This window comes from Adiantum capillus-veneris, chromosome 14 (genome assembly GCF_014529385.1).
Source record: "Adiantum capillus-veneris isolate H3 chromosome 14, ASM1452938v2, whole genome shotgun sequence".
Lineage (NCBI taxonomy): Eukaryota > Viridiplantae > Streptophyta > Polypodiopsida > Polypodiales > Pteridaceae > Adiantum > Adiantum capillus-veneris.
In genome coordinates, this window is record NC_140944.1 from 69848810 (window position 1) to 69857093 (window position 8284).

At 45.8% G+C, this 8284-nt stretch overlaps 1 pseudogene; it reads left to right on the top strand.

Annotated features, from left to right (window-relative positions):
* Positions 1 to 361: 361 nt before the first annotated feature.
* LOC147442580 (uncharacterized) lies at positions 362 to 5306 on the top strand (annotated as a pseudogene).
* The last annotated feature ends 2978 nt before the right edge of the window (positions 5307 to 8284 follow it).

An 8284-nucleotide genomic window follows, 5' to 3' on the forward strand; every position in this document is an offset into this window, starting at 1 on the left:
CATACTATAGTTGGTACTCATCCAAGACATAATAGCAGTATGGAATGATTATCCCATACAGTGGTAAATAGTCCCCAACTCAAGATTCTCATAGCATACACCTAGTTGTGGGTAGGTATTATCCCCTGAGTACAAGAAAAGAAAACCGTGCTTCTAAATGAATATTATGCATGTCCTTATCGTCGCATCTGCTTAGACTCCAGTTCAGCAACCTTTTTTATTTGCCCGTTAAAGCTCAAGCCTTGCTCAACTTGCTCGACTCGATCACTATGATTTGCAAACTCATAGAAGCTTGGCACTATTCGTGTGCCGATCATCCATATCATTGCTGCAATACGAATGTGGTTTTCTTGCAATACAAATGCAGTTTGCCAATGGCCAGGCTTGATTCCCCTTCATGGATTTTGTGTTGCCTTAGCCGCAACATGGGATAACAATGGCCTCGCCTTGTAGAGTTGTACATGCCATGGTTGCATGCCATACTAATTTGATCGCTGCAATCATTTGTGCTGCCATCCACGGACTGCTTGCTTGGCCTGTCCACCATGGGATAAGTCCCTAAGTTTTTGCAATTTCCTACATAGGCAATTTCCTGCAGCCACCCACGGATTTTGTACATCAAAGCTATCAAAAGCATCTTGTCGGCGTATGCTAAGCCTCGATGGTCATGGGGACGACCCCTATGGGGTAGGGTGCCCAACTTAGGGCATTCTCGTAAAGTGAGATGGCATAAACAAAAAACATTGTAATGATGGCCGCAGCCTGTGCGCAGAGAAGAGATGATGGGAGTAAGCGTTTGGGGGTTCCCTTGCATGTGCTACAGTGACAAAAAATCACTGGTTCAGTTTGGCGATCCCAATGAGATGCTCTTGGTGTAACTTCGTCGTGGTTGACTTTCGACCCCTCCCCGACACAAGAGCACCTGCCCACGTCCACCTGCTCCTCAATTTTTCCTCTTTGCATACTCCATGCATGCTTTGCATGACCCTCATAGCAGGTAGCTTTTCCCTTGATTCGTAAGCTGAGAGAGAGAGAGAGAGAGAGAGAGAGAGAGAGAGAGAGAGAGAGAGAGAGAGAGAGAGAGAAGAAAAAAGATCATGCCTGCTTTCCCCCTCTTCCATAGCTCACCGCTCCTTGAGCTATGATACCAATGTGAGACCATAGGGTAGATAGACATGAGAATAACCTCCCAACCATCCTACATATAGGCCCTTGGCCCTCTTCCATATATAGACCCCTTTACTGCATGTGTGTCCGGCACGTTGCCAGGGCCATGCCCGCCTAGTCCTACCCTTGGCATGACAAGGACGGTGTCAATGTTGTTGATGGAGCAATTCTTTCCATCTCTATGATTCCAAGCCTTTCTTGTATCGTCATGAACTTCGACTCCGTTGGAAGCATCGTGGCACATGCGGCTGCATTCTTGTTTATCATTGATAGTGCCTCTGTTGGTTCAATAAACTCACCCGTTGTTACATGAGAATCCATGGCATAATACTTGTCATCGGCACGGTCGATTATACTACCATCCTCTTGTAGATTTTGAGCAACTATAGCAAGGAAATAGTCCTCTCTCAAGTCAAACAGTTCCATGATGTCATTAAGCATTACATAAGGATGATCACTGATGGGGACGGTAGGGAGCACATTTGTTGGCAAAGCTCCCTCTTGTAACTGAACACCTTCTGAAACACGCAAAGCACCACTTAGTGGTTACACCAACTCCCCACCATTGACTGAATGGTGACTGCTCTCGGCCTCCTCTATTGTGTCCTGGGATCGTCCAGATTAACATTCAAAAAGAGTATGAAGCCAGCATAGTATTCTGCAACTCGACACTTTTGATTATATACGGGACATCTGATGTCATTCCTACAAGACTGCAATGGAAACTTGAGGCTGTAGAAAATATCTTTCTTTAAACGATCAAAGTTGATATCCTTTATATGAACATATCGACAAGCCCCAAACTCAAATGTGCCGTTCATCGTCTGTTGCTCATATGTCTGATGAAACTCTGCAAGGAAATGTGATTCAGAAGCCAAAAACTCTTGCAATGAGAAGGTAGGGTTGCAAATAGGCTTGAATTCCTACTCTCGCTATTGAAGCCCAATTCTATAGAGAAAATAGTATAGCTTGTCTTTGGGTGCCTCGTTAGAGCAAGGAAGCTCCTCCTCTATCTCGATCTGAAAAGGATCCATTTGTGGAGAGAGGTAAGAAAACTTGGGTTGTTGGTTAGGGTGAAGGTAGGAAGGCACTGGCTAACACTAGGGAGTACAAAGGGGGGACTAACGGGCCTCCTATATATAGACTCCTCAGGAACTCGACTAGGTAATTTTAGCCACCCTTATGATTGCATTAGTAACGGTGGAGAGGGGGAATCGGGAACACACCCGACACACACGCAATGGCACCTATATAGCTCAGGGTATTCACAGCACCCCTGTCCTCTCAAAAACACCTTCAAAAACGCACTTCACGTTAGCAGGGCCTCGCCTGCTCTTCGCCCAACGCACACACGCCTACACAATACTCGGACAGCGATCACACCGATCTGGTCCACTTTCCGCACTTCCACAACTCAACACTCTCTCTCTTTCTCTCTCACACACACAGGGGGTTGGGGAGACGCACACGCTCACACACACCGACACCACGCACCCTGGAGACGAGCAAAGAAGAAAGGGGGGAAGGGGCGAGAGACGACGCCAAAAAAACGGCAATGACAACTTTCCTTCAATGAAAAACACCCTGTACAAGATCCGCACTGCTTACTCTAGGCCACACCAGCAATCCGTACTGAGGGGTATACACATCCCTCGAAGCTCGATCCTGTCGGCACACAACTCGACATAAAATCCATTGTTGGCTTCACTTCAACAGAAGCTGCTTCTCTCTTGGCAGCCCTCGCTGGCCTCTTCTTTTGCAAAGCGCTCGCTCTCTTCGCGCCGCTTCACGAACCATGCCTTTCGTGCCGGCTTCAACTGTCCAACACCCGAGAAAAACCCTTCTTCATTTTTTCCATATCCCTCCTCTTCCCCTTGCTTGCCAAAAGAAAGGCCTTCCTCCTCTCGAAAAAACGTTGCCTTCTTTCTTAATCACTTTTACCTCTTAGCTTCATAAGGGAAAAAAAAAACTTTCTTTTTAAGCAATAGCGCCGGGCGCTGCTGTGCCCGGCGCTGGGAAAACTACTCGGTCTACGCCCTCTTATTAATAGGAATCTCGTCAGATTCCTGACCCAAAAACAAAAAAGTTGAGTTTGCCGCCTCGTTCCCACGCACACTGGTCCTGCTTCGATCGAGAGCTTGTTCTCACATAGTAGTTCAAGGCTCTGTCCTACCTTGTTTACTGCCATTGCAGGGTTCTCTAAACCCCTCGCGAGGTCGTCGATGCACTACAAAGAGTCCAGCTAGCTCGTGCCTTGCAGTAAACGTGCTACCTAGTTCGTCTCCTGCTCTACAGCTCTCATTCACGCGTTTGGCACCATGAGCACCTTCCTCTGCCAATAGCCAACAGTCGTCTCCTACTCCAGAGCTCTCGTTCACGTGCTTGGCACCGTGAGCCCCTTCCTCTGTCAATAGCCAGCAATGCCAACACTCCTTTGAAGACTCGTCAGAAACCTGTCGATCCTCCCATTTCCATGTTCCCCAAGGATTGCTTATGCTCCATGCACCCCCTTACTCTGCCTTTTCGTCTGCACGAGAGATAGAAAGAGAAAGCTGCGTGCACCCCTCTCTGCGTAGACGACGGAGAGACAGAGGACCCCATGGGACTTAGGCTGCACAGTGCACGCCTCTCTGCGCAGACGACGGAGAGACAGAGGACGACCTCGAAACATCTACCTATCCCTCGCTGCCGACATGCCAAAATATGATCTCCTCTCTCTCTCTCTCTCTCTCTCTCTCTCTACACGTGTCGTCCCTCCCTCTTTTCTCCTCGAAGATATCAAGAGCATCTCACGAGATTCTCCTTTTTGCAAAATTGGGCGCACCTACCTGTGCCTTGTGTATTTCCTTTTTCTTACTCAAACTCAAGCTTGCCTTTCTTTAAAGAGCCTTGAACTCATTTTCCTTCTCATTCAGGAGAGTCCAGCCACCCTTTTCTTTTACAATTTACAAAACAAGGAAACCTCAAGTATTTGATTCATGTGCCGTCGGTGCTCCGTGTGCCCGGACCTTTTGAATCCCTTCCTCGCCAAGCTGCCCCGGCCAACCCCTGATCTTGAAAACTTTTCCGCTTTCGGTCAGTTCACCCCCTCGAACACCAAGTCGCAAGTGGTAAGAAAATCGAGTTGTCCCCCTGTCGCGATTGATTATCAACTTGAAGTACGCATATCCTGCTGACCATGAATTCGATCAGCGAGCCATAAACTTCGGTCGGCTTTCCATATTGCATGCCACTTTCCAAAATCTTGGTGAGCCCTAAAAACATGCCTGTCGACGCGCTTACCAACATGGCCCGGTGAGCACGCACCCGAGCCTCGACAAACTTTCCACAGGCCATAACTTGCTCGTTTGAGCTCCGAATGGCGAACCGAAAAAACCGGCATGCTTCACATCTCAAACACTTCACGTATATCCATTGATCACGATTCTGTCTACCTATCTGTACCTGCCCTACCCGTCGGGATCTACGAAGCCTTCCATCTTCGGATTGGCATATCTTTCACACCGAAACTCCGTTTGACGAGCTGTCTGAACGAGCTTCTAGAGCATCTCGAATACCACACTTCGGGGCACATTCCACGCATCTCAAACACTTTGACCTGCCATCCCAATTAACCCACTTCGGAGGCCCCCTGGCCTAGAAAAACACTTTAAGCATGCATTTTTGTTGCCACTGTCCTGTTGAGGTCTCCCACACTGGCTTTAGTCCTCTACCATGCACCTATTGACACCCTTTGCACTGCAGAACACACTTTATAGCGCGGACCGACTTTGGCTGCACCAACGGTGCAATGAATGCAACACAAAGACCGAGGCAAGCTCAACCATCCCTTTGACACATTTCCTGGTTGGGTGAGTACCGTAGCTATATAAAGCACCTTGACTGCACACTACAGAACTCGTTCACATGTACATCTACACAACGCAGGTATGGAGGACAAGAAGAGAGGAAAGGTGAAGCTTTCTTAAACGATGATGGCGGAAATGAAGGAGGTCGTGAAAATGCTAGCTGAGGCAAAAGCTCTTCGAAATGAGCTGAAGAAGAAAAACAAAGGAAACCAAAAGGCAAAGGCTGGGGAAAATAGTACTGCAAAGACGGAGGATAAGAAACCACCAAAGATAAAGGAGGAGGAAGAATAATTGAAACGGACAAACAAGATAGTGCATTGATCACCTCTTAGTCTTGTGTAATGGGGTCCTTGAAGATAATACAAATGTCTTCATATCTTGTTCATTTGTCTCTACCTCTTTGTTTTTGTTTCTTGTTTTGGTTACTGGTTATGAAGCAAGAGCTTTTATCAAAATGTGTTGCACCACAATGCGAGTAGGAGGTTTATGTCACACAGCCGTTGACATGCTCGTGTTGTGTAGCGACAAAAAATATCTCATCACAACGCGATAGGGAGCTCTCTTCACGATATGGGTGGTCCCTATCACGTTGTGACGCGGCATCCAAATGCCATGCCACAACGCGATAGGGAGGCACGTCCATGATATGGGTGGTCCCTATCACGTTGTGACGTCGAGATCCAAATATCGCGCCACAACGCGATAGGGAAGCTTGTCCATGATATGGGTGGTCCCTATCGCATTGTGGTGAGACATCCAAATATCATGCCACAACGCGAAAGGGAGTATCCCCACGATATGGGTGGTCCCTATTGTGTTGTTACATGACATGAAAATGTCATACCACAATGCGATAGGAGGCATCACCAAAATATGGTTGGTCCCTATTGCGTTGTGGCGCGACACTCTTTATCACGTTGTGGCGTGCCATCAAGAGTATCACGCTACAACTCAATAAGAACGTCTGACTACGGTACACTCCCCCTTCTCCCGGTGTGCCGTGACATTTTTCCTTGTTGCGACACAACACGAGGAGGGGGTTTGGTTGATCAAGGCCCATCCCATATCGCATTGTGCCGCGACAATCACATAGTCGACCTGGTGCCCTAGTCGACATGGAGTATGCACGTGTCCTTCATACAATGATGCACTCTTTCCAATGATGATGAGCGACTCAATTAATTGTGGCAACTGTCTTATATTATATCCCATGTTTAGTAACGATGATAATGTCCTTGGCACTTATATAACGTTTCTATTTCCATATATCCCATTATCCACAGTAAACACTTGTTTCCATGGCTCACATGAGGCACACCGCAAGGAAGGTTTACCCGTAAGACAACCAACCTTCATCCTCAAGAGTTGCAAGCAATACCCTGCCTAACTTCGAGCAACAATGCCTAGTCGAAGGTATGAGCAGAACCAAAGCGTTTTGCTTGAGAATGGTTCTTCTTTCTCTCCCTAAGTAAGGGCTGAAATTATGTCTTTAAAGTCAGAGTCAATAGCACACTAGATTTAGATTTTATGACATGGCCAAATTGCGGCAACATAATGTTTTCTCTTTAGAATTTGAGTTTTAATTTTGAGCCCTCTCTCTCTCTCTCTCTCTCTCTCTCTCTCTCTCTCTATATATATATATATATATATATATATATATATATATATATATATATATATATATATATATATACAAAGTTAATTATAAGTTCTAAACACGATAAACCAACTGGATATTTTTAAATTTATTGCTAGATTGTACATTTTTACCTTTTGCTATGTAACATATAAGACGTCCTATTAGCTAGATTATTGCTAGATTAAACTAGGAGTGCAAACTAGCAATCGAGAGAATTTGCTAGTTGGGATCTAACTAGCAATTTCTCACTATGTGGTGATTGATTTACCATACACTTTCCATGTGGGAAATGTGCACTTGCTATATGGTAAGTCACTTCCCATATAGTGAGAGACTTTATATCTAGAAAATTCTCGCACTTGCTAGTTTAAGCTAGCAAACACCCAACTATATTATATTTTTTTGCTGCATGAGTGTTGGTCCAAAGCTCCTTTTGTGTGTGTGTGTGTGTGTGTGTGTGTGTGTGTGTGTGTGTGTGTGTGAGAGAGAGAGAGAGAGAGAGAGAGAGAGAACCCTCACAACTAGGGTGTTAACTTCTTGCATATAATAACAAAATGGAAGTCTAGGAGATCACATATGGAGTGAGACTCATACCCTTGGTATAAATCTTGCGCTGCTATGGAGAGAGGTTTAACAAAACCGCATTGGTGATAATGTGGAGGTAGATGCCAAGAGTCATGGGCTATACTGGGTACACATGTTCAGGTCGTACGAGCAAGGTGATCATCAAGCAGGAGCATTTTATGTGCAAAACGGACGGTGTTGTTACGTGAGGCAAATCCGGGATGAGTCCATGATGCAAGAAAACCAGAGGCAGTCGCTCTCAAATATGGGGCCTAGTAGGGGCTCAATGTGGACTTGCAAGGCCAACCACAGACAGCTACACTCCCCATGCCCCACGCTAGCATAACAATATGTTATATTGATGTTAAACTACTGCATGTACCTATTCCGTAGAGGGGTTCTATGTGGACATGCTCTAGCATGCATAATATGCAATCTCATCGCTTGAGAAGCTAATACACTATTAAGAGAATGTTCAATGCTGAGCTGCTAATCCTTAGTATTATTGGCTATTGATTTCCACAGGGACAGAGCAGGTAAGCTTCACAAAAGGTTGTCAATATAAGAGATTTTGGGCGAGGCAAAAGAGAAGATGGAAGCCAGCTAGCTACGGAGGTGAACGTGGGGAAATGGCTGGTAGAGGGTTGTGTTTCCAATTGTGGTGGGCTTAGTGGGATAGCAGATGCATTGGGAGGGCCAATAAATGAAGGCTTTGATACATGACACTCTCTCTCTTTTGCATTCAAGAATTGCATCATCGACATGTGCAGTTGGTGCAACATTTGTAGCTCTAGCGAGTATGTTGAGGGCTCAAAGAAGATAACGCAAAGACATTGGCAGGGGTCTGAATAAATAATATACAAAAGAGGAGACAAAAACGAAGGGTAAAGATACGTCTCTTCTCAACCTTAGTTTTTTTTTTTTTTTTTTTGTTGGGGGGGGGGGGGGGGGGGGAATCTTCTCAACCTTAGTTTAGGGGGTGGGGGAAGAGACAAATCCAACTAAACTCTCCTACCACTGACAAAATTACATCAAAATGCCATAGAACAAAAGGCCACATAATCTT